Source organism: Lissotriton vulgaris, chromosome 7 (assembly GCF_964263255.1).
Source record: "Lissotriton vulgaris chromosome 7, aLisVul1.2, whole genome shotgun sequence".
NCBI classification, from domain to species: domain Eukaryota; kingdom Metazoa; phylum Chordata; class Amphibia; order Caudata; family Salamandridae; genus Lissotriton; species Lissotriton vulgaris.
The window spans coordinates 1,251,310,684-1,251,338,671 of record NC_141695.1 but is presented as its reverse complement, the minus strand read 5'-3'; the positions used below and the strand labels follow the sequence as shown (position 1 = coordinate 1,251,338,671).

Here is a 27,988-nt window from a genome sequence, read left to right as displayed (position 1 = left end):
CTTGTTGTTGGCTTGTGGGCGCCAAGAAATGCCGGGCTGTGCACAAGAGGACTATCTCCCACTGGGTCGTCTTGTGTATCAAGGCCTGTTATTCTCTGGCTAAAAAGGAACCTCCGACTGGGTTGCGCGCCTATTCTATTAGGGCAAAAGCAGCTACTACTGCATTGGGACGTGGTGTCCCCCTGCAAGACATCTGTCAGGTAGCCACGTGGGCCTCGCTACACACTTTCACTAAGCATTATTGCCTTGACAGTCAAGTCTGGAGAAATTGCTTCTTTGGCCGTTCTGTTCTCCGTGACTTTATGGTATGATCTTTGTTCGCAGACCCACCACCGGGGTTGGTATGGCTGGGGCGTCAGTATCTTGCATGGCTCTGCGTTCTTGGTGTGGAAAGTCGTGTACAGAACGGTCAGCGCGCATGGGCAAGTCTAAGTATCTCCAGCAATGTCCTCTCGATGACTACAACTCCAGCGACGTACGCGGAGACGCGCGATGACGCCTACCAACGCACAGGGGTACTGCTGATGAAAACTTTCCGGATCCAGTCGGACACCTGGGGGTAATTCTAAGGTAAGCAATGTATCACTAACTAATGTTTTTTACAGATATATCGTTACAGAAGGTAAGTAACTTGTTCATCCATACACGTAGGAAGATTACGTGACTAACATCACTGACCCCTCATCTGACGATGGATCAACTACCTCCGCCAGATCAAAGATATCAAGAGCAATCCAGCAATGGAAGCTGGAAGAACAATCAAGGCGGCCCAGGAATCCTACCAACTCCACCGATGTTAAATTACCCAATGTCAGGCTGTCCAGTAGCACCACCACCATGGTATCCTGGCTATCATGGTCCATCGCCACCTCACGCCCTCCTTTTAGGTCGAACCTGTAACAGTGCGCATGCGCTGTTCTGGCGAAGACTTTGTAGGGGCTTTTAAAAACGAACCTAAGAATCGCACACGCTTGTGCGTGTGCTTTTTGTTTTGGCCCGCGCTATTGGCCTTTGCGTGCGTCTTTTTAACAAAGACAACACGCAATTGGTCAAATGCGGGCACATTGCTCCGCGCATGGCCTATTGGTGTTGGTTACCCGCACGGCTGCCATGTGGTTTCAATTATCGAGCCCAGACACGGGCGCGATTACTGACACCAGATGTCTCGCTGTGGCTTCGCGCACCACTCGCGTGCTTGTTCGTATTTATTCCTGTTTATCTTTTTGCCTCCTCCCACCCGAGCTCTCTGTGTTACTTCACCCATGTCTCTCCTGCCCCAATGTTGTTTCTGCGCTCCTTAGCTACGCTTTGACCCCGTTGCTTACTCTCTCTCCCTCCTACCACGCTCACTTTAAAAAACCAAAACAATGTTTCTGCCCATTTCCTTTTTCCTTTTTTTCAGTCTGATATTGCCCTTGCGTCGATCGGCGGAGCTGAGCCATGCGCGGTGGCAGCTCCCCCTGCTGCAGCCAGTTTTGAGTGATGTGAGCCCCGCAGGATGGCCGTTACTGGATACACAGACCTGCGGGAGAAGGTGAGGTCCATAATGCCTTACCATAAAGGCCTGGAGTCGGGCTCCAAGAGGAAGCTGTCAGACGGCAAGTACAGCGACTATGAGGAGCCGCCTCTGCCCCCTCTGCTGCCTCTCCATTACCAGGACGAGGAGGCACGCCGGTTGAAGCACGGGATCCGGCAGATGCTTCTCTTCAGCCGGGAAGAGTGCCCCCGCATCGAGAGCCACATCGAGGTGGTGCGCGCTGCCGAGAAGGGGCTGTACAAGGAGCACACCGTGGGCCGTACTCCATGCTCCATTGCACAACAACTATTTTTTCAGAGAGGGCTACACTTTTATGGCGCAGCTGTAGAAACCCGGGCCTGGCCAGGAGCTGCTATACCCCAAGGGTGACGTTGATGAGTTCCCCGCCTGGGTACACCAGCTGGTCACCCACCAACTGGAGCAGCACCGGGTCATCCCAGAGGGCTTTGTTAAAAGCTCCATCATCAACGATTACCAGCCCGGAGGCTGCATCATATCTCACATGGATACCCATCCACATTTTCGAACAGTCTATCATTTCCATTTCCTTCTTCAGCAACTCGGCGCTGTGCTTCGGCTGTAACTTCTAGTTGAAGCTGACCCGGGAGTCAGAGCCAGTGTTTTGTTTGCCTGTTCGGATGGGTTTCGTCACCATCCTCAGGTAAGAGAAGATGGGGTTACTGTCATTCTGTGGGTGTGAAGATGCCTCCTCCGTGTATGGCGAAAGTGATGGGTAATGCCATTTTAAGTGCCTAAAGCCTAAAACATTTGTGATCATCACTATACAGCAATGCATGTCATAATATAGTCTTTCGTTAATATCGATCCCCTTTAAACTCGGGACCCAGGGGCGTAACACAAGCCCTCACAGCCCTTGCGGTGCGGGGGGCCCAAACTCCAGGGGGGTCCCCTCGCACTGCACTCAGGCCAGAGAGCTTCTGATTGAGCCCGGAGGGGGCCCCTCCACGTACCTTGCAGGGAGGCCCCCTCAATTTTCGTTACGCCAGTGTCGGGACCTGTAACACTTCTTAAGCAAAGCTCAAAATGTAATTATCAGTCTTCTTGGCAGATGGATAGATAGAAGGATTACAGTCTTTGAGGTAAGGTGGTTTAAAGGCCCACTGCCCTGTGGTAAATAAATATATGCTCACTATCCACAGGGGTGGATAGCCTAACCAAACAAGCATTTGCAATGCAATAGGTCTCACACTTCTGAAACTTTAACCTATTGGTATTTTAAATGGCATTTACTTTTATTTATGTGCACTTTGTACTCCTAGTCGTTGCTTGAAGGTTTTCAAAACACATAAATAAAAGGCATTGTCGTTTACAATGCCAATAGCTCAAAAGATTTGCAAATGCAAGACCTATTGCATTGCAATGCTTGTTGGAACAGAGGCTGGGGCAGAGGAAGAGGCAGGCGAAAAAACTAGCAAAAACAAGTGCAATGGTCGGAGGACGAGGAACAATGCAGGACAAGGAGCCAAACCAAGAATAATTAGTGGTTAACCTGTTTTAATAGTACTCTAACACCAACAGAAGAATCAGTCCTACAGAGAGGACTAGGCTTTGTCCCCTCTTCCAGAGAGGACCCTTTTAGACTCTATGGTGAATTACACGCCTTCTTCCGGTAATTACGTCTGAGATCCTTTTTCCAGACACTGGAAATGAACAAACGGACACAACTACGGCAGACACAGGCCTACGTAACCCATCAAAATTCACGCCTACCGCAGCAATGACTAGCACCGAGATGCTGACCTATGAAAAGGCGAGACATAAACGGCTTACAACCGAAAAAAGTTTATAACAACCTACCTACACTAGAGAGGAAAGCCCTTCAAGACCTCAACAATGATCAGACAATTACATTAACACCTGCAGACAAAGGCAGAGCAATCGTCATTCTCAACACTGACGACTACAATAATGAATGCCACAGACAACTGGCAGACAACAGATACTATCAAAAATAGACACAGATCCCACAGATTCCCTAACGAGAAGAATCACTTCTCAGTAACTGAAGCAGACACAAATGGATGGATTAGCAAGAATGAAGCAGAATTCATAGTGAACTCAAACCCTACTACCCCATACTTCTACATCTTGCCAAAAATCCACAAAAACATCATGCCCCCTCCTGGAAGACCAATAGTGTCTGGGATTAACTAGATCCTTGAACCACTCAGCCAGTACTGTGACCACTTCCTACGACCATTAGTACAAACAACACCGTCTTACCTCAAAGACACAAAAAAAACCATCAACCTAATTGAACATATAAGGGACCGGAGGAAATCACCCTGCTAGTAACCCTCGACGTGGAAGCGTTAAATACCAACATCCCACAAGAAGCTACACTGAGAGTAGTTGAAAAAGTCTAAGGAACCATGACTTGGCTACACCACTACCAGTATGTTTTATCCTGGAATGTTCAGAACTAGCCCTAAAGAATAACTTTTTCAAGTTCCAATATCGACACTACCAACAAATCCACGAAACATGCGTTGGCAGCACTTTCGCACCGAGCTTAGCATGCCTATACATGGCCCATTTTGAGGCAGAACACATCCTACCAGCTTCCAACCCCTTCAAACCAGAAATAAAAGAGTAGAAACGGTTTATAGAAGACATACTTGTGTTCTGGACAGGCACAAAAGAATGCTGCATGGAATTCCACACCTGGATTAACAAACAGGATCCTTTCCTAAAACTTACACTGACAGCCTCAAGTGAAGAGATCCCTTTTCTGGACCTATTAATCATCCTACAAGATGGACAACTTTTTACTAAAACATACAAAATTCTACAGACCGAAGCAGTTTACTAACCTACGATACCATCACACAAAAGCCTTAAGACAGAATCTTCCATTTGCACAATTTCTGAGGCTCAGAAGAAACTGCAGCAATACCACGGATTACGAAACACAAGCTGCAGGACTAGGCAACCACCTGGAACAGAGGAACTACCCGCGGAGAATCATAAAGTATGCACAGAAACGTGCACGCAACAATCACCGGGAAGCATTACTAGAAACTCTTGAAAAACCAAAGAATGAGACTATTACATGTGTGACAACCTACACACGACAATTAAATCAGGTAAAGAAAATCATACTAAAACACTGGAACATCCTGCACGTAGGAGGGATACAACTGGATCGCCCAAGGTTCGTCTTCAGATGTACACAGAATATTAAAGACATGGTCACGCACACAAGGCCAAAAGGGTAAACAACTGGACAATCAAAGGACACTGTGGGACCTCCGAACGGTCAAAGGGCATTACCCATGCGGAACCTGCAATGTTAGCCCCTTAACAACACATTCTACAACTAAAAAACCAGGAGTGGACACAGAAGAAACATATAAACTGTAATACTAAAAACTGTGTGTACATGGTAAAATATCTTTGCAACCTCCTCTATATAGGAATGACAACCAGAGCTGTGAGGACGAGAGTGAACGAACACAGAAGTAATATACAGTGCAAGAAAACACCACAAAAAAAATCAGACACTACATCGAAACAGGACATACACCAGATCAAATGACCTGGACTGTCAGAGTCCAATCTTTCATGGTCTAATAGGGCACTATTTAAAAAAGAACAAAGATGGGTTTACCCCCTACGGACAAATATCCATGGTCTAAACGACGAAATACCATGGATTGAGGTAGTGTAGCCTAATGACCACCTCACCATTAACCTATGCTCATCTCAATTCTGAAAACAAAGTGTTTAAGGCATGTGGGCTGCTAAATTCATATCTTGTGCATAGATCGCCGCCTAGTGTTGGGTCCGGATGATTGCACTTGTTGTTCTGGAAGAGTCTTCGAAGTATCACGAGATAGGTGACTCCTCCCCTGGACTACAGTGCGCATGGGCATCCTCTCCATCCTCAGATTGTTTTTTTCCGCCATTGGGTTCGGATGAAAACTCCTATACTCCAACTTTAGAAATCAAAAACAAACTTTTCTAAAGGCCAAAAGGCCTTCGATTCGACGGTATTGTTCTCGTTCGGTACCTCTCTACTCGATCCAGCCTTCCATCTCCAAGCGGTCGTCGACGCAGGCCGTTGGGCCTTTTCGACGCCACATGAGCCGACCGTTGATGGAAAGAAGCCTGTTTAAAAGGTGCCCGTAATGCCACTCCAAGTTCCCTCATACTGATAAGCACTCAGTATGCAACAAGTGCCTTTCCCCAGACCATAAAGACTAAAGCTGTCCGGCCTGTGCACAGTTTCCATCCAAGAAAACTATTCGGAACCGACGTGCAGCCAGGCAAGAAATGCAGCGACAGGCTTCAGACCCTGACAACATCTTTGATGACGACCAGGAGCTACAAGAAGCGCCAGACTCGGACCTAGAGATTGTCACCTTAGAGGACTACTCGGACTCCGATTACGAGATCCCACCGGGGCAAATCGTGAGTACCCTGCCCCGACACCATCTACCCCGTTAACAACGGCTCCGGTCAAGGCATCGCCAAAAGGCCTTAGCCAAGATCATAAAAAAGTTTTGCTTGCCCCGCCATCCGACTCGGCTCCGAAACCGAAACCTTCAGAAACACCAGGGCCCAGTAACATCGTCCCGAAGAAGGTTCCAGAGCCAAAGAAGGTCGTCGACCCGAAGGGCGTCGATCCGAAAACGGCCGCACAGCCAAAGAGCGTCGAGCCGAAAATGACTGTCGACCCCAAGAAGGCCGTGCAGCCCAAACTTGTCGAGCCGAAAGCGGTTGTCGACCCGCACAAGGTCACGCAACCTAAGGGCGCCGAACCAAAGAAGGTTGTCGACCCAAACAACCCTTCGGCACCAAAAAACGTCGACCCGGCAAAAGGCACCGTACCTAAGCCCGGGTCGAAGCCAGAACGACCCATCGGTCCGAAGTCACCGGCTCCGAAGACGCCAGTCGATCCAAAAAAGACAATCGACTCGGGAAAGGACACTCAGCCGAAAAAACAAAAGTCTCCAGTCGATCCGAACAGGAACATCGACTCGGAAGAAAACACTTCTCCGAAAAAGCCTACGGAGCACAAGAAACGCGTCGACCCGAAAGACACAGTCAACCCGAAAGTCAAAGTCAAGTCAAAAGATCTTTATTCGGAATAAAAAACATCCATAAAAGTACAAACAAAAATACAATCAAAAACAGTCAAGTACAGTAATAGGACATCTGAAAAAATAAATTAAAGGCCAGTGAATCAATTTCAATTTCACATTTACACACAGATTGTCCCTCCTTACTAAAAACAGCATTATATACAATTAAAAATGGTTTCAGACAGACATAGTTAAAAAATGGATGAATAATATCAACATCGTTAATAGGTCCACATTAATGATGTGCAAAAATGCAAAATGTACAAAAGAGGAATTTTAAAATGCATAAAAAGGTGCAGTGTGCAATAATTATACATCGATATATAAAGTGGCTCATGATCTAACGGCAGCTTTGAGGAAGCAGCTCACCCTGAATATTACTTCATCTGATCCCAGTGATAAAAAAGACCTAAGTGCTATTCTAAAGCTAGTTAATTCATGTTTTTTGCAGTAAGGCATTAAGTAATGAGCAGAAAGCTTTTTATAAAAACCACAGAAAAACAAAAAATGCATAAGGCTCTGTTTCATGTTAGGGTTACATGGACAATTCAGGGTTTCTAAATGTTTGTTGTAGCCCAAGGGGAAGTTTAGTAAGTTTACTATACTCCCGTCTCGGAAACGAAACAATAAGCTCCTATTCCATCTGCCAAGATGCAGACGTAAATACCTGTATGGAGGGCCTGGATGTTTAATGTGAGGTTCAGAATAGCCCATGTATTTCATAACAGTGCATTTAGACAAGTTCTTCCTTTCCCGCTCTTCTCTATACAAATGATACAATGCCCTATGAATAATGGTCTTATGGGAACGATTTATTAGACTGGGTGAAGTGAACAAAAATCCGTGTCCTACGCTGTCGAGGCAATCTTTTACCGCTTTTAACCAAGGTATACAGTGTGCCCTGTCACATTTTAAACAGTCCAGTATTATATCTCGGGTCAGGGTGGCAGCCGGGTTAATCCATATCTTTAGCCAGAAGAGTGCTGGTCTAGATCTTACAAAATCTTCTATGTATGAAATATTTAGTTCATTGTGACATACATAGTGAGGGGAGCATATAACCCCACCCAGCACCTTCCGACAGAACCTATGTTCTTCTGTTTGGGTATGGGTGCAGTTTGTGTAACCCCAAACCTCGGCGCCATAAGTGCCAGTTGGAATAAATTGGGTTTGGTAGATCTTAACTAGTGGTGTAATGACATCAGCATAGTTGGGTTGTCTCAAGGAGGTGACACAGTTTATAGATTTACCCAACTTGTTCCTAGCATAAGATACATGTGCTTGCCACGAACCAGTATTTGAAAATAGCAGCCCCAAATAGGGGAAAGTGCAAGTGCTTTTCAAAACATTTGACCCTGATTTAATCTCGACAATTTTATACTTTTTGGGACCACAACTCATGATTAGGGATTTTTTAAAATTAGTGGTCAAACCTAAGTCTGCCATAAAAAGGACAAAGCCTGAGATTAAAGTGCGAAGTGCCTTTGGTGTGCGGCCCATCAGGACCGCATCGTCGGCGTAAAGGAGGGTAGGTATAGGGACACCATTTACATAGGGTACATCTTTTGTTAAAATACTCAGTGAGCAGCTCAAGTTATTAATATAAAGAATAAAGAGGAGGGGGGCCAGCACGCAACCCTGTCTGACCCCCCTACCAATGCTAATGTCGTCAGAAACTTCGCCAGATTGGTTTATACGCACACGTGCTCTTAGATCACTATGTAAAAAAGCTAAAAAGTGGACCAAGTAATCATCCAAACCATAATCAAGAAGGGAGGACCATAGACGGCAACAGTTAACAAAATCAAATGCAGAACTTAAGTCCATAAAACCAAAATATAGAGGGGATTTCTTAGCGATATTATATTTTGCCATAATTAGACTCAGGTTCAAACATTGTTCCACCGTGCCAACACCGAACTGGCTGGGGTGTAGGATCTTACTCTCATCCGCCCAGATTCTAATCCTTTTAAAGATAACCCTCCCCAGAACTTTCAAGGTATTATCGATTAACGAAATAGGGCGGTAACACCCAGGGTCCAGTCTGTCGCCTTTCTTGAAAATGGGGACGATTGTACTACAAGACCATGTTTCTGGAATTTGTTCATTGGTTAAGTTATTAAAAACATTACATAGCAGTGGAGCCCAAAAATCAAGCTCACACTTTAACTGATCAATTGAGAGCCCATCAGGGCCGGGCGCTTTGTTTCCTGCGCTTTCAGATATGGCATCCTCAACCTCGGACACAGAGATATTAAGGGGGCTTAAGGGGAGGAGGGTTGAAGAGGGGTTGTCTGGTGTGGCATAAATTTTAGCAAAATGTTCAACCCACATAGGTCCGGTGATGTTACAGTTAATTTCCGTTAGATTTGAACCTATAGATCTTATCTTCTTTACCTCCCTCCAAAACCCGGTAGTGTCTTTCAGTTCGGCCGAGCGTGCCAAAGAACCCCAATGAGTCTTAAGCAGTTCATTAGATCTAGTGCGTAGGGTAAGTTTGTACTCGGCTCTGAGTAACCTTATTTGTGGTATATCCCTAGGTTCGGCTTTTAGGGCAGCTCTCAACTTCCTGTTTGCCTTTGAACAAAGGGCATCAAACCATCTAGGTGTTTCCTCAGCTTTACTTGAAGCAGGTCTGGAAATCTCACCTTTTATTACAGAGCAGAGTTCAGTAAATGATGTAATTATATTAACCCCGTGATCATCAGTAGTGAGACAATTTTCAATCAGAACTGGGTGTTTTTTAATGATTTTTGCTAGGATTCCCCTGTTATCCACACCCCTCCAAATTACCCTCAATTTATCAGTTGAAACCTCCAGGTTTCTAGCACCTATTTCATTTCGTAAACACTTACCCCTCGGGAGTAGTAGGTGAATAACAATAGGGTAATGGTCGCTATAAATTTTACATACAACTTCAGCCTTTGTTAAAGCATTAGCGACAGGAGGTGAAACAAAAACATAATCAATTGTAGTACCGCCCCCACCCAAGGCCAATAAAGGTGGGAAATGGAGCGGCACTAGTTTCCGTACCAACATATTCCATGCAGTTTACAAGATCTCTAGTTGCAAGGAGATTTGACAGTTCTGTACCTCTTCTACATGAGGGATTTCTCGAATGTATATGGGCATTAAAGTCCCCTCCTAGACAGATGCCGTCAAATTTCCCGTATTTCTGTCCATCCATAATTCCATCAATAAAATCAAATAAAAGAATAACATTTCGATTAGGTTGGGACAAAAAGTCGTTATTATAGAAATTGATCAAACATAGCCTTATCCTTTGGGTATATGATAATGCCATAAAACTTGGACAATTGGTTTGAAGTATGTCAACTTTAACTTCTGCAGATATTTTGACCCAGATAGATAGTCCCCCACTAGGACGACCAAACGGGGGGGCCGAAACAGTCCTATTATGGCAGCTGTACCCCTCAAATAACAAGTCATCGATACACCAGGTTTCTTGAAACATTAATACATCATGGCAATTGACCCAGTCCTTCCAGGAGGTAATTTCCATCTTGGCCTTCAGGCCGGCAATATTCCAGCTAAGGATTGACAGATTCTTATCTAGCCTCACACAAGGGCCCTGGTCAATTCCTGGGGAAAGTGTTGCTGTGATATGCCCCTGTTGTTCACATGGTGTTATAGGTGAAAAGGTCTTGGGTGTTGGCGGAAGTACCTCAGGTAATATTTCCACTGTCTGGTCAATAGCAGAACACACAGAAACAGGTTCATCAATAGTAGGGGACAGTCAATCCAGTGTTCCCAAGTCATGGAATATTGAAAACCTGTTATGTAATGGGAATACAGGTGGGGGCTGCATCATTTTGTGTGGGGGACGGTAAAAGTAATTTAATGGTAAAGGGGTCACCACAGTAGATGGACCATGTTGAACAAAGTTTTTATTCAACAAAAATTTTGCAGTGCCCGGGTTCCTGAAATTGATCACGATACAGTCCCCATTAATGTTTTTGAAAAGAGGACCTACCCAAGTTACTCGCCGTGTGGATATGATCTCTTTGGAAATGCCATAACCCACCCCCTTATGCTTCATTAGCCAGTCTATACACTTATTATGTAATTGGACCCACGATTCTCCTTGCCCTTCCCTGAGCGGTGGAATACCAGCCAGAACTAAAACATAAGGACACGCCTCAGGTGGAAGATGTAAGGCAGGGCCTTGATGTTTGACAGGCCTGGTGTCTTCATGTGGGGTCTTATTGTGACGCTGGCTGGAATTCGTAGAAGCCTTCTGCATTATAGTGCCTGTAACAAGGTTACTTTTGTGATTTTTCTTTGGGGCTCCATTGACAACATTGGGAGAGGGGGAAGATTTAGTCAAGGGATCAGGGGCGCTGGTAACAGCACTGGGTGGCAGAGGAGATTTAGTCACAGAGTCAGGCGAGTTTCCTCCTCTTATACTTTTGGTCACCGCAGATGTTATGGTCGGGGGCGGATTAGTAGCAGCCTGTGGTTCCTTAGCCTTATTAGTAATGTGATCGCCACTGTTAAGCGCACGGGTGGTGGATTCCAGGTCTTTTAGCAGACGTTCGACTCTTAATTTATCCAGACTCGCTGTGCCTTTTCTCTTGGCGTCATCATTTTTAATTAAATTTTCCAGTCTGTCAAGTCTTTTAAAAATATTATTAAATTGTTTGATCATTTGACCTTCAAGTTGCTTAAAAATTGTATCTGCAATGGTCTCAATAAGGTTCCCTTCTGATTTGGAGTGGTAACTATTTGCATTGGGGGGTTCAGTCTGAGTGGAAATTGACATTAAATTTGAGCCGTCGTTATTTATAACTACGACATCACCCAGATGAGATTGGTCCTGCACGGATACAGTCTGTTGATTTTGCTTCTGTTTCTTTCCCCTGTTCCACATGCTTTGTGGTGTTGGTTGGTTAGCACTCCTAAGTGGCTGCTTCCTTTTGTTGTAAGTTAGTTTTACTGGGCCCCTTTTTCGCTTGGCTCCTGTGTTTTCAGTGACCTCAGTAGTGACCTCAGTAGTTGGTAATAAAGAGGCAGGGTCAGGGGCTACGTCTGGGGCTATATATGTGACAGTATTTTCGTCTTCAAGGACAATGGGCACACTAACTGCAGGATGCGATGGTTTGACCACGATGACTTCAGGGATTATGTGTATGTTACCATTTGAACTACCTGTAGCACTTAATTGGTTAATGGTCAATGAACCCATAGAAAACCTCCTCTCAGTTTCAACGATCTCATTAAATGCAGTGTCTATCAATGTCTCAAAAGATGTAATGAGAGATACAGAGGTCTCAGCACCCTGGGTAAATGCATCAGTGATGTTGGTAATAGCGGTACAGTCGCCCATTTTATTATCCAGATGGGATGCTCACCTTTCAGAAGGAATGTTAGTGGGGTGGCCCGCCCGACCACTGATGACCTCTGAGGGCCTCAGAGGGCCCGCCCTTCGCCCGGCGCCGTCCGCGACGCGGAGGGGATGCCCAGTTGAAATAGCGCCTTCGGGCGCGCAGCGGCAGGAAGTGGCCGGCCGGAAGTGCTCGCTCTGCCCTCTGGGAGCTGTAGTCTCCAGCCGCCGCGATGGAGTAGGGCGGCGAGACCACAGCGTCAGGGCCCCAGGAGCGGAGTGGCGTCCAGCAGGTGAGTGGGTCTCCCTCTAGCCGGTGTGCGAGCTGCAATGATCCCCGCTCCACCGAGGGGATGCCCAGTTGAAATAGCGCCTCCGGGCGCGCAGCGGCAGGAAGTGGCCGTCCGGAAGTGCTCGCTCTGCCCTCTGGGAGCTGTAGTCTCCAGCCGCCGCGATGGAGTAGGGCGGCGAGACCACAGCGTCAGGGCCCCAGGAGCGGAGTGGCGTCCAGCAGGTGAGTGGGTCTCCCTCTAGCCGGTGTGCGAGCTGCAATGATCCCCGCTCCACCGAGGGGATGCCCAGTTGAAATAGCGCCTCCGGGCGCGCAGCGGCAGGAAGTGGCCGGCCGGAAGTGCTCGCTCTGCCCTCTGGGAGCTGTAGTCTCCAGCCGCCGCGATGGAGTAGGGCGGCGAGACCACAGCGTCAGGGCCCCAGGAGCGGAGTGGCGTCCAACAGGTGAGTGGGTCTCCCTCTAGCCGGTGTGCGAGCTGCAATGATCCCCGCTCCACCAAGGGGATGCCCAGTTGAAATAGCGCCTCCGGGCGCGCAGCGGCAGGAAGTGGCCGGCCGGAAGTGCTCGCTTTGCCCTCTGGGAGCTGTAGTCTCCAGCCGCCGCGATGGAGTAGGGCGGCGAGACCACAGCGTCAGGGCCCCAGGAGCGGAGTGGCGTCCAGCAGGTGAGTGGGTCTCCCTCTAGCCGGTGTGCGAGCTGCAATGATCCCCGCTCCACCGAGGGGATGCCCAGTTGAAATAGCGCCTCCGGGCGCGCAGCGGCAGGAAGTGGCCGGCCGGAAGTGCTCGCTCTGCCCTCTGGGAGCTGTAGTCTCCAGCCGCCGCAATGGAGTAGGGCGGCGAGACCACAGCGTCAGGGCCCCAGGAGCGGAGTGGCGTCCAGCAGGTGAGTGGGTCTCCCTCTAGCCGGTGTGCGAGCTGCAATGATCCCCCGTCAACCCCGTCAACCCGAAAAAAGGCCCTGAGCCGAAAAAAACGGCTGCTAAACCAAAAGTCGTCGATAAACCAAAGCCAAACACCCAACCCAGGACTGTTGAGGAAGAACTCTTCCACCCAGATCCTTCTGACGACCAAGCAAAAACTTATATAAACCCAGAGACTAGTAAAGTTACCATCCTGCATAGGAAAAAGAAGCCTTTGGACTTTGAACCTCAGTCCCCTATTCCACTGAAGAAAAAGGACTTTGGGACTTCTCCTTCTAGACCCTTCATTCCTTTTCAACCTATCATGCCTACTACTCCTTTTAATCCATACATTCCTTACTCTCCCTCTCATCACGGGGAAGACTAAGGTAACACAGGGGATGAGCCACAGCCTCAATATGACTTCCCACAGGACACTGAACCACAGGAAGAGCCAACTGACCCTTACAACACCCATCCCATTCCTGATATGTCCTCTTATCCTACTAAGCCGTCACCTACTGATGACACCGTAGTTTTTAATCGGCTCATAGACAGGGCTGCACAGTTCCACAACGTGGATATGCATAACAACCCTGTTGAGGAAGACTTCTTGTTTGATACCTTCCCTACAGCAGAAAAAAGTGTCAAAACACTTCCCATGTTAAAGGGAGTTCTGAAACATGCACCTGACAAATTTAAAGATACAGCCAGTGCACGGTGATCAACCCCAAAATAGAAAAAAAGTATAGGGCAGCCCCTACAGACCCTACTTACATCAAAGGGCATTTACCACTTGATTCACTGGTAGGGGCCAACGCACTTAAAAGGGCCAACTCCCAAACCACCGGGGAGGCACCTCCCCGGGACAAAGAGTCAAAAATACTAGAGGCATCAGGGAAGAGAGTAGCAGCACAAGCTGCCAACTCGTGGAGGATAACTAATACTCAAGCCCTACTGGCTCGTTACGACAGGGTGCATTACGACCAGCTAGAGACCCTAATGCAACACCTACCTGAGCCTTTCAAAGCACAAGCCCAAGATCTCATACAGGAGGGAAAATTCATAACAAACGCCTCCATCAAATGCGCGCTTGACGCAGCAGACACTGCAGCTAGGTCAATCAACATTAGCGTCCTACTCCGCAGACATGCTTGGCTGCGTATTTCTGGTTTTAAAAATGAGGTACAGTCCACTATCCTTAACCAGCCTGTTAATCAGGCCTTTCTGTTTGGCCCTGCTGTCGACACCATTTTGGATAAAAGGAAAAAGGACACAGAGACAGCAAAATCAATGGGGGCATTGCAATTTCAGCAACAAAGGGGCTCCTTTCGTTGCTCCTCATACAGGGCAAATACACGAGGGCATACCTCACAAACAAATGCCACATATAAAGGTAACACACAAAGTTCATTTACCAAAAACACAACCAGAGGAGGCTACAGAGGTAACAATACCAAGGGAAGAGAACGTGGAGGCAATAACACCAGAGCCTCCACTGCCTCAAAACAGTGACTCTCTTACACTACCTCCAGACCACTTAACACCGGTCGGAGGCAGACTCCGACAGTTCCTACCTGTCTGGAACACAATTACCACAGACAGGTGGATGGGAGAAATTATCCAGTCTGGCTACTGCCTAGAACTGACTTCTACGCCACCAAACATACCACCCAGACATCGTCCAATGTCCAGAGAACACATCACCCTGTTACAACAAGAGGTGAACTGCATGCTAGAAAAGGGGGCCATAGAGCAAGTCCCTTTCCAACAGCAAGGGACAGGAGTATACTCCCTATATTTCCTTATTCCCAAGAAGGACTGCTCTCTCAGGCCCATATTGGACCTCAGACCCCTAAATCAATACATACTGTCAGAGCACTTTCATATGATAACATTACAACAAGTGCTCCCGTTGCTACAACAAGGGGATTTCCTAGCAACACTAGACCTCAAAGATGCGTATTTCCACATACCCATCCATCCAGCCCACAGAAAATACCTTAGGTTCACAATAGAAGGTCAACACTACCAATTCAAGGTTTTGCCTTTCGGGGTTACCACGGCTCCAAGAGTGTTTACAAAATGCTTAGCGACAGTGGCAGCACATCTAAGGAGGCAGCACGTCCATGTGTACCTTTACCTGAACGATTGGCTAATACAGGCAAAATCGTACCAACAATGTGCAGCACACACGTCTCAGACAATCCAGCTGCTACACAGCTTAGGATTCTCAATCAACTACACAAAATCACATCTGCAACCGTCCCACATACAGCAGTATCTGGGAGCCACCATAAACACCTCAGTGGCAAAGGCATATCCAAACTCAGCCAGGATAGCCAGTATGCAGACACTCATTCGCAAATTCCTGCCAAAACACTCTTTGCCAGCTCAAGTCTTCATGCAACTCATAGGCATGATGGCCTCCTGCATATTCATTGTCCCCCATGCCAGACTTCAGATGCGTCCATTGCAGGAATGCTTAGCACGGCAATGGAACCAGGCTCAAGGGCAACTAAAAGACCTGGTGTTGGTAGACAGTCGCACTCACAACTCTCTGCAGTGGTGGAACCCACAAAACCTTTCCAAGGGGCGACTGTTCCAAGAGCCTGTTCCACAACTAGTACTAACAGCGGACGCATCACTGACGGGCTGGGGAGCCCATCTACTTCAATACACAGTACAGGGACTCTGGACAAACAAACAAAAAAGGTTGCATATCAACCAACTAGAGTTGCTAGCGATACTACTAGCCCTAAAAGCATTTCAGAAATACTTGTACAGCAAGACGGTGTTGATCTGGACGGACAACATGACCGCGATGTACTATATTCAGAAACAGGGAGGAACGCACTCTCCACAGCTGTCCCATCTGGCACAAAGCATCTTGAAGTGGGCGATTACAAAAAAACATTTTTCTCCTAGCAGAACACCTTCCAGGGAAGGTCAATCAAGTTGCCGACCTGCTCAGCAGGCACAGCCAGCAATTACACAAATTGGAGATTCACCCCCAGGTCCTTCAGCCATTCTTCGAGGAGTGGGGTCACCCAGAAATAGACCTGTTCGCCACAAAAGAAAACTCGAAATGCCAATACTTTGCCGCCAAGTTCCCACATCCATTGTCACAGGGCAATGCGATATGGATGAACTGGTCAGGCAGATTTGCGTACGCTTTTCCCCCAGCACAACTGATCCCGCTGGTGGCACACAAACTGCGGCAACACTCCCTCACTCTAATCCTAGTTGTTCCCACATGGGCGAGACAACCATGGTACACGACGTTCCTGGAACTCTCAGTAGTCCCCCATCAAAGACTGCACCTTGCACCTCATCTACTAACTCGGAACCATGGAGAAATCAGACACCCAGATCCCAATCAAATGAACCTAGCGATCTGGCTCCTGAGGTCTTAGAGTTTGGATACCTTAACTTGCCCCCAGATTGTATGAATATCATTAGGGAGGCAAGAAGACCAACCACACGAGCTTGCTATGCAGCTAAATGGAAAAGATTTGCTATTTACTGCACCAATGACCAAATCAACCCCTTAGATACTTCAATACAAAACATCATATTCTACCTGCTGCACCTACAAAGATGTAACTTAGCATACTCTTCAATATGGCTACACCTCGCTGCCATATCAGCATACCTTCAAAACAGGCAACACCTATCACTGTTTAAAATACCAGCAATCAAAGCCTTCATGGAGGGTTTAAAAAGGGTGATTCCTCCTAGGCACCCCCCCTTCCCCAGTCTGGAATCTCAATATAGTGCTTACCAGACTCATGGGCCCTCCTTTCGAACCTTTACATTCATGCGAACTACAATTCCTAACATGGAAAGTTGCATTCTTGGTAGCCATCACCTCACTCAGAATGAGTGAATTAAAAGCGCTCACAATTCAAGAACCTTTCATGCAGGTACATGCCAACAGGGTGGTTCTTAGAACAAACCCTAAATTCATGCCTAAGGTTGTATCTAATTTCCATATCAACCAATCATTAGAACTGCCAGTGTTCTTTCAAAATCCACAGTCAGTAGCTGAGAGAGCCCTGCACACACTAGACGTAAAGAGAGCTACTTTACTATGTGGACAGAACTAAATCCTTTACTAAAACAAAGCAACTGTTTGTTGCCTTTGCACCACAACACAAAGGGAATCCAATTTCGAAATCAGGAATAGCCAGATGGATAGTTAAATGCATTCAGACAGGCTATCAAAAGGCAAAACGCACTTTAACTGCCCCCCCAAGAGCACACTCCACTAGGAAAATGGGGGCATCCATGGCTTTCCTAGGAAATATTCCTCTTGAAGATATCTGTAAGGCAGCCACATGGACCACCATACACACTTTCACAAAACATTACTGTGTAGATGTGCAAACAAAACAGCAAGCTGCTGTAGGCCAGGCTGTCCTCAAAACTCTTTTTCAAACTGCTGCAGCTGGCACAGGTAGCCACCACTAGAGGAGATAGTGCTATACAGTCTATGCACAAGATATGAATTCAGCAGCCCACATGCCTCGAATGGAATATGCTACTTACCAGTGTGCATCTGTTCTTGGCATGTAGGGCTGCTGACATTCATATCGCCTGCCCTCCTCCCCGGTGCCTGTAGCAGCTGCAGCATTCTCTCTGGCATGGCCATCTCTTACTTTACTATCTCATCTGAGGATGGAGAGGATGCCCATGCGCACTGTAGTCCAGGGGAGGAGTCCCCTATCTTGTGATACTTCGAAGACTCTTCCAGAACAACAAGTGCAATGATCCGGACCCAACACTAGGCGGCGATCTATGCACAAGATATGAATGTCAGCAGCCCTACATGCCAAGAACAGATGCATACTGGTAAGTAGCATATTCCTACCCTAATGATGTGTAAACTATAGACACACACTAAACACAAAACACACATATGTCGTTTTTTCAGAATACAGGCCACCTCAGACATTCTGTTTGAGAACGACACCATGTATGTTGAATCTCAGAAATGAGGCTTTACTATTCACATATAGTGAAAAATAACATATCCCGATACCACTCAAAGATGGCGCCCATGGTCAAACAATCGACCTACCAACTACTCCGCTCAAAGATGCCGCCCTATCTGCTTAGATCTACTAGTAAGTTTTTACTACCTGCAACACCAACCATCACACTTAGAAAAATAAAGAATTAATTATAGGACACTTGCTTGTAACAATAGCTTGATAACAAGAAGTATCAAGAACTATGTCTATTCAAACACCCCATTACAAGATGGCGCCCATGCATCACGTAACACACACTCCCATTAACATGTAATTAACTCACTGATTGACAACACACCTCCGCTATATAAGTGATAGGTGCCAACCTTCCCATTACTGGTGAGAGATAGGAAGAGGCACGCAGGTGGATCGGCCCTGCTGCTACGGAAGAACTGTGAGTAAAATTGAAAGAGAAAACCCTTGCAATATGTGAGGCAACATCTCTCTGGCTTTATTAGCACCTAGCCTTTAAACAATTGTTTCTTAAAAATGAAGCCTCATTAATACATGTACTGTCTGTTTTTGTGTCAAACCTGCTAAAATGCGAGTACGGTCTGGTTTAAAGTTGTATCTAACCCACCCGATAAATAATGCAGCCTACTCCAGTAAAGAACTCTACAAAATACTGAAAGAGTTTACCTCTCCCTACGTACAGCAGTCTCCTATCACTCCAACACAAGAATGGGTTTATTCTGTATCTTCCTTTTTTGACGATAAAGTTAGAACCATTTATTCATCTTTTCCCCAAGGTGACCCAGACCTCCATCAGCATAATAGAAGCCTGTTTACTCCACCCTCACAGCTGGAATCAAATAGTGTGCCTCTGCTGTTGGAATTCGTACACCTAACCGTTGATGAAGTGTTAGGCGGCCTAACCAAGATTAAATCAGGCTCCCCCTTGGACCCTCTCCCACCCCGTCCTTGCATAAAAATCGTGCCCCAGATTGCAACTACACTCTCTAAGATTTTTAATATGTCATTGGAACAAGCCAGGGTCCCCACCAGATGGAAAACTGCCCAAGTTAAGCCTATACTTGAAAAACCCACGTCAGATCCCAGTCTACCAGCTAACTATCGTCCCATCTCATTGTTACCTTATTTTGGGAAAGTACTTAGAATATTTGGTCAATAAACGGCTCACTGTCCACCTTGAGAACCATGGTCCCTTGGACCCTTCTCAATCCGGTCTCCGTTCAGCTCATAGCAAGGAAACTGCGGTTGTAAAGGTTACTGATAACATCAGGCTTGCACTGGATAAAAGAGAATCAGCAATGTTCGTCCTAGTGGACCTATCCACGGCCTTTGATACCATCTCCCATAGCATCTTGAAACCTCGACTCTGGGAGGTAGGAATCGTCGGGAAGGCCCTGGAATGGCTTGAGAACTATCTAATGGACAGTACAACAACAGTCCATATTGACTCTTTATCCTTGTGCAGTCGATTAATAAGCGTAGGTGTCCCACAGGGTTCCATCCTTAGCCCCATGCTTTTTAATCTCTACCTAACACCGCTGGCAGGTATCATCAGGTCATATGGTTTTGAAACCGTGTCATACGCTGATGACACCCAGTTACTTATCACCTTTGGTCCAGATTACACAGACACAAAATCCTGTTTCAAGAACTGTATGGTCCATGTTAATGATTGGATGGGCAGGCACAAACTACAACTTAATGGCAGCAAAACCGAGATCATTTTGTTTGGTAGAGCGAGGAACACTGATCAAATACTGGTGGCCCTCGGAATTGGGTCCTTGTCCATCTCCCAAGCAAGCAGTGCGCAACCTGGGAGTAACCATTGGTAACACATTGTCCATGAAAACCCACGTTAACACGATACTCGGCACTTGCTATGAGATCATGCGGAATGTAAGCAGAATTTTCAAATGGTTACCCATAGAAGCCAGGAAACCTCTGGTGCAAGGTCTTATTATCAGCCACTTGGATTATGGGAATGCACTGCTGGTTGCATTAAATGAAGATCTGCTCTCCAAAGTCCAGATTCTTTAGAACACTGCTGCATGACTTATTCTAAATCTCCCACCCAGATCGCCTTCAGCTCCCAGCCTTAAAACTCTCCATGGGCTTCCGGTGCGACAGAGGCCATTTCAAAATCCTGTGCCTCACACACAAGATTCTGTACGATATCGGTCCTAGATACCTAGCCAAGAAACTCCAATGGTACAAGCCCGGCAGACCCCTAAAATCCTGCAGCAAATTCAACCTTGTCCTACCACGCATCCGAACGGCCCGAAACGGGGGTCGATCATTTTCTTATCTGTCCCCCAAGCTTTGGAATAAGCTGCCACCGCATCTTCCATCTATAGCTGTTCACAAACTCTTTCGAAGAGAATTAAAAGCTTGGCTCTTTATTCAGTTCTCTGTTCATCACACCACCCATCTTGCTGAAGCTTTGCTAGCACCATGAGATCTTCCCCAGTGATATGTGTGCTATTTGGACCGCAAGGAGCCCTTACCTGCCAGTTGTTGCCCGTTTGTTGCTGACTGTCTACTGTTTGCCCCCACGCCTCCCCGCACCCGCTTCGCGGGTGCCGCCTCGTGGTCTTGGTGACTGAAGGAGGCCCTTTGAGGAGGAGGAACTGTGCACTGACTGCCGTGGGGCGTGTGGGCTCTGTGGAAAACTCGCCGAACGCCAGCAGGGACTCAGAGTACCAGGAGTCCCTGCCCGACCCGGTCCAGCTGGTCCCGCGTTCGGCGGATATCCCCGCCCACACTGCAGGTTAAAACCACCTGAGCTGCACAAGAAGGTGGGATTGCTATTTGGACCGCAAGGAGCCCTTACCTGCCGGTTGTTGCCCGTTTGTTGCTGTCTCCTGTTTGCCCAAACGCCTCGCCGCACCCGCTTCGCCGGTGCTGCCTCGCGGTCCTGGTCACTGAAGGAGGCCCTTTGAGGAGGAGGAACTGTGCGCTGACTGCCGTGGGGCGTATGGGCTCTGTGGGAAACTCGCCGAACGCCAGCAGGGACTCCGAGTACCACGAGTCCCTGCCCGACCCGGTCCAGCTGGTCCCGCGTTCGGCAGATAGCCCCGCCCACGGCTACGTGACGCACAATAATAACGCCCCAGACGCCCGCGTCGCGGGAGCGCGCGGGAGAAGCCCGGGACAAGGGCGGGAACGTCTTAGGCAGTCACAGGCCGGAGGAGGCCGGGCTGGGCCACCTCCCTAGCCCCTGGATTACGGTTGCGAGGAACTGGTGATGTACTTTGTTTGAAGAGGTATAAATCTGCCATTCGCTAGGTGCCCTGTTTAGTCTTAACTTGACCCTCTCCCTTTTATATTTAATAGATTTACTTGTGTTACATTGTCAAGATGTCGCCTTTAGGGAAAGGGAAAAAAAGTACGGCGAGCTGCATAGTAGGGTCCATTACTAGGACTATGGACGAATTCATAATCAGGGCCGCTAATATGCTGGAACGCGAGATAGCACATACTGAGAAGAGATTGTCAACTAATCCCTCTTTCTTTAAGCGTTCCTCCTTGGGTACTATAAGGGATGTAATTACACCTGAACAGTCACGTCCTAAAACCTTGATGGTAGAAAATAGGTTGGACACTAGTAGGTCATTGGAAGCCATAGACCTTTCTGATGTCAGTTCGACAGTGGCTACCCCTAGTTTGAGTCCCGTACCCGAGCTCATTACTAGAAAAACTCACACTGTTCCTAGTAAGCAGGGAAAAAGAAAGCGGGGTGTGCAAAGGGGCAGGTGTCCCAAGGTAATCAAGACTTCTAACCCTAGTAAGGGATTGTGTATTTCAACTCAGGCCGTCACTCCCGGTTTGTCCAACCCCAGCGAGGTTCATAAGACCCTACCCGATGAGGGTACTAGGCATCGTCCGCCACCGGTACAGTACCCTGAAAATTTATTTGGCCAAATTGAACATTTAATGAAGTCTCTAATGCTCCCCCTGTTTGAAAGAATCAAACTAGTTCTTGAAAATTTGGGGAAATTGGAAAATATAGTTGAGACCAACTCTGCCATTATTAAAAACTGGGACTGCAGGATACTCCCCAATCAGTCAGTACAGGGTGGGCGAGTGACATCTTTAGGCGAAGACCCTGCACTTAGTACTAAATCAAAGGCCCCTACCCCGCCCCTACCTACTCCCCAAATTGATAGCCGGGGTGACATTGAGCCTAGTAAGCCAAAACCCCCAGTAGCAAACAGAGGCGAAGTCTTGGGGGGCAAAATATAAGAAGGTAATGGAAAGTCAGGCAGTGGCGGAAGAGAATCACGCGAGGGAGAGGTAGGTTCTAGGCTCAGGGGATAGGGGAAAGAAGAAACACCCTAACATTATTCTCCCCCCCCCCCCGAATCTTCCTTTTACACTGTGGTTTTGACAGGGGTTCCTGAGATTTCTCATGACAAGATGGAAAGTCATACTGAGCTTAAGAATAAAGTTATTTTTTGGCTCAGTAACTTTAGACCCCTCCCTCCTCATGTTAACAGTAACATTCTATTAGTAAGGAGGGTGAGTTGCCTGGGTTCTGGGTGTAAGGACCTGGAAGGTGACTGTATTATTGTTAATTTTCGAGATCCCAGAGCTGTGAGGTACATCTGTGATAGTGGGGAAGAATGTAGGGAGAGCAAGATTAAAACGCTCCATCTGAGCTATTTCTACCCATGCCCCACTACAGGGATACCCTTATTCTCAAGGATTTGCCCTGAACCACCAACTTTCAACCTGAACAACCATCTTAGATTAAGGGGAGTAGGTGGCCCTCGGCATGGTAGTCTATGACCTGATTCTTTGCTCCAGCTTGCTAATCGATACGCGGTCCTCTCCTCGCTTGAAGCTATTGATTGACTAGGCTCACATCCGCAGGCACACTTGGCAGGGGGTGTTGGGCAAGGTGGTGAAGTGCATAAAGTGCCACTCGCCAGTCCCATCTCATTACTGGGAAACACACCGATTGACTCCTCAAACCAGGTAGTTATGGCCCCTGGGTTACGGTCAGTGGTTAAAACACCAATCACATGCCTGACTGATCACAGTGGTAGGGGTTTAGCCTTGGTTCTTGCATCTTGGAATATAGCAGGGCTGGAGTCAAGGTTGGCCTCCGATGACTGGTGCTCGTTTGTCGATGAAGTAGACATTTGGGCCTTTCAAGAGACGTGGTGTACCTCCCCAGTATTCCACAATGGCTACTTAAATTTTTCTAAACCGGCCATAAGAGGACCCAGAGGGAGGCCATTGGGGGGCCTTACATGCTGGGTTAGGCAGCACGAGGGGATTTTAGCTATCGGAGTCAAATCCGTTAAAGGTCTTGACTTGTTCCTGTTCAATGTTTACTCTAGAGGCCTTCCAGGAGGGAGATCCTCACAGGTTATTTCCACACTCGAGACTTTCCTGGCAGAAGGGCCCCCAAAAGTTAACTTTGTTATAGTGGGAGATTTTAACTCTTGTTTTGAGCCTCTGGATAATGAGGATAACAGTTTTAGTTCTGAGGCTGATGAAAGCTGGGGTATTCCCCAACTGAATCTCCCCCCCATTGAAAAGTGGACAGAAGCCGCTCTTCAATTAAAAGGATTATGCTTGGAATGGGGCCTAAGGGCAACTAATGGTAGAACTCGGTCTGATGTTGGGGGAGAGTCGACCTTCGATAATGGTCGTTCAAAAAGTAGAATTGACTGTATCCTAGTGAAAGTTGAGTTTTGGCATCTAGTTAAGGATATGGTCGTTCAAAGCCGCCCCGAGAGTGACCATAACCCTTTGGTCCTTACTCTGAAGGACATTCTGCCCCCCCCCCTGTGAACCTGCAGTTGACAGGTTTGAACCAAGTAACTGTGGCCAATGATATGAGAAGGGTACGTTGGGCTAGGGTCGCTTTAGATGAGAAGAAAGTTTGTTAGATCAGGGCCCTTGTTTCGGGGTCGCTATCGAAACAAAATAATTTCACGAACTTGGAAGATTGTAAGGCCCACATAACAACGGTCCATAATGACCTCTTTTTATCCTTAAAAAAACATTTTATAAACACCAAGCCAACTAAAAAGCTTATTCCTTTAAAACCCAACTCTTGGTATAATGCGAAGTGTAAAGCGGCTCATAAAGAGTGGGTGGTATCAATTAAGGCAAGGAACTATAGTTCCATTAGATCATCTCGCCTAGCGTATTAAGCCTCCCTGAAAATGGCTAAAAGGGACTGGGATGAGAGGCGCTGGCTGGATCTCTTGACAGCCTGCAAAGGCAGAAATATGACCCGGTTCTGGGAATTGGTTAAATGGGGTAATGGGCAGCTCTCATCGATTCCAATTAATAATGTAGAGCCCCATCGTTGGGTTGATTTCTTTGAATCCCAAATTAAGAATAGCAACCACACTAAGGTCCCCGAACCCATACTCCTAGACTCACCACTGCTCTTTACCACTAAAGAGATTGAGGTAGTTCTGAAGGCCATCCCCAGTGGCAAGGCTCCGAGGCCCGATTGCATCCCGGCGGATCTGTTCAAGCAGGACTGTGACTTATGGATCCCTTACATTACAAACCTTATTAACGGGATAGCAGGGGGAGCGCCAGTCCCACCCTCCTGGTGCGGGCGGAAATCATCCCTATTTACAAGAAAGGTGACCGCTCCGCACCAGCTAATTATAGGCCCATTAGCCTTATCGAAGCCATTCAAAAGGTAGTTTCAAGAGTCATATTGGGCAGAATTCAGCTTTGGATGGAAGAGGAGTGTATCCTCTCTCCGCTACAGGCCGGGTTTCGTCCCCACATGGGCACATTGGATCAAGCCTTCAGATTTATCATGCTATACTGGCAGGAGGTACTGTTAGGGAAGGGCATGATCTTCGCCGCATTTGTAGATTTAAAATCTGCGTTTGATTTAGTCCCTCGAACTAAGCTCTGGGATGTGCTATTGGAACTAGGTATGCCCAAAGGACTGGTTGCTTTAGTGATCAGGCTCCATAGGTCTAACTACGCCCAAGTTCGGTGGGGAAAGCCTGGGGAGGTTACCAACAAATTCATAGTGGATAAGGGTGTCAGGCAAGGCTGTGTCCTAGCACCTACACTGTTTTCCCTCTTCATTAATGGAGTGGGGCGGTATTTTGACAACCAGATAACGGACGCACCTAAGCTAGCAGGCCAAAGAGTCCCCCTCCTCATGTTCACGGACCATACGTTAATTCTTTCAAAGACGAGACAGGGACTCCAACTTGCACTGTCACGCTTTGAAGATTTTTGCCGCGACCATGAATTGGTAGTAAATATTGAGAAGACAAAGTTTATGGTCCTTCACGGGGCTAGGTCTATTCCCTCAAGAGTTTTCATGAGCGGGAAACTCTTGGAGCAAACAAATGTCTTCCCTACCTGGGAGTTACCTTCGGCGAGAATTTGAGCTTGTCTCTGCAGCTAAAATTATTGGTGCTGAAGCACTCTTAACTAGCTGGGGTCTTGCTAAAAGAAAAAAAAAGATATGTGTGCTCAACAAAGACATTTGACATTATGCATAGTTCACTGACCCACTTAGAACCTTTTTGACCTGAAAAGTAGGGCAAATCCCTCCAGCATGCGGGGATCGTCCCTGGACTCACAGCTATTACGTTTTTCTTAGTCTTCAAAACAATGCAGTTTTGTTTCTCATCAACAAACTTTATTGACAACAACAGCGGGACCCAGCGAAAACTTTTAACACTATTTTCTTTGCCTCCTCTCATTTCACAGTTCCCAAGTGCCCTCACTGATCTCATGAGGTCCTGACTCTAATATCAAGGGGTGAGAAACATGATGTATTTTGTAAAAAACAAGACAACAGTGTCTAGAGGTTTGCCATTAATGGCGGGGCCTACCTTGCGGTATTATCTTCCTAGACCGCTATAGTTCATATACTTACCTTATGAATAAGCCTTTTTATAGAGTCACATCAACCTGGGTACTTTACCTAGGGGTACTATATGAGCGACAGAGCAAATGTATGGATATAGAACTACACTTGCAAAATCTAATCATTGACCTTATACATATTTATGTATGTCTGTCCCTATGCTGAGAAAAATCATTTTAATTATTCACATCACTGTTAGTATACATGCACTTATGCCAACCTATAGCGATAAAACTCACGCTAAGGGTAATGCATACCAGACCCCCCAATGGATGACCCAGACAACCTATCATGACAAGATATTAACCATACTATACTTTTGTCCTACACTTTCTCTTTTCAGAAACGCTACGCTCTTCTACAAACTTGGTGGCACTGGTTAGTTCAGGCCGCCACTGATACTAAAATTGACCTTCCTTTGGTCTTGAAGAAGCGCTTTGGATCTCCTTCTGAGGCAACATACAGCGCGAAACATGTTGCCTGTTATATATGTCCATTAGGGACATATACCCAGTTACAGAAGGACATAATATCCCCTAGAGCAGCACTACACACTTTGTTTTAACAATGACAGAGGGATCATTGTAATAAATAGTACCCACTCTCCCTCCAGTCATTTTCTAACACACCACTTTAGACTTTACTGCCACTTACACCACGCACCCAAACAGCTTCTCTCAAAAGATCTCCGATAAAGAGACCCTTCTGGGGACCTGTAGGGTATTGCAGCGCCTGCTCGACGAGGAGCAAAGCCCAAATGATGAAGCATGACATCCTTCAGGGTGTGTGAGGGCATTATGATGACACACTGTCCCCCACAGATAGAATGGCAAACGTAAAAAAGTTTCTTCCTCTCATCCTCTACAAGGAACAGTGACTCCCTTTGTGTACATGTCATGGGTACACCAGTCAGTAACACCTGGGGTCAAGGAGAACAGTGGGGCAAACTGTCCCAACAACTGGTGACAGTCGCTGTGCTGCTCTGGAGTCAGTGTAGGGGAGAAGATCACATCTTCTACTGACCCATCCTGCTCCTTGGTAGACAGGAGGTCAGGGAGAGGTTCACTCTCCTCTTCCACCCCATCATCTGTCGCCAAGAGCATGCTCACTTCGGACCTCTCGAAGTGGGGCTTGAGGCGATTCGCGTGGAGGACCCTCAAGGGGTTCCTTGGAGCACGCAAATCCACCAGGTAGGTGACATCAGTTTTGCACTCCACCACTTCAAATGGCCCAATCCACTTGTCCTGCAAAGCACAAGGTTCCACTGGGGCTATGACCCACACTTTTAGCCCAGGGTTGAAATTCGACCAGAGTGGCATTCTGGTCATACCACGTTCTCATTTCCTCCTGGCTTGCTTCTATGTTCGCCTGAGCGAGTTTCCTGAAGTGGGCAGTTTGGTTTCTGAAGGCCAGCATGTAACTAAACACTTGCTGGGGAGTTTTCCTGGAAGCTACCTCCCAGCCTTCCTTCACCAAAGTCAGAAGTCCTCTCACAGGGTGACCATACAGAAGCTCAAAGGGACTGAACCCAAGAGACTTCTGTGGTACCTCCCTGTATGCAAAGAGAAGGCACGGCAAGAGGACGTCCCACTAACGCCTCATGGGTTCTGTTAGACCCTTAATCATGCCCTTCAAGGTCTGGTTGAATCTCTCCACCAGGCCATTACCTTGAGGGTGGTAAGGGGTGGTGAACTTGTAGGTTACACCACACTCCTTCCACAGGGATGTCATATACTTGGTTTATGATATTGGTCCCCCTGTCAGAAACCACCTCTCGGGAGAACCCCACTCGGGAAAAGATCTCCATTAACGCCCGGCCCACCACTGGTGCCATCGTTGTCCTGAGAAGGATTACCTCTGGGTACCGGGTGGCATGGTCCACCAAGACCAGGATGTACCTGTTGCCCATGGCTGTCTTGGGATC

At 47.2% G+C, this 27,988-nt stretch overlaps 1 protein-coding gene and 1 pseudogene across 3 annotated transcripts in view; both read left to right on the top strand.

Annotated features, from left to right (window-relative positions):
- The window catches only part of UIMC1 (ubiquitin interaction motif containing 1), a 437,824-nt gene that overhangs the window by 136,057 nt on the left and 273,779 nt on the right, over window positions 1-27,988 (top strand). The gene's annotated exons all lie outside the window — the stretch shown is intronic.
- LOC147703333 (RNA demethylase ALKBH5 pseudogene) lies at window positions 1,499-2,202 on the top strand (annotated as a pseudogene).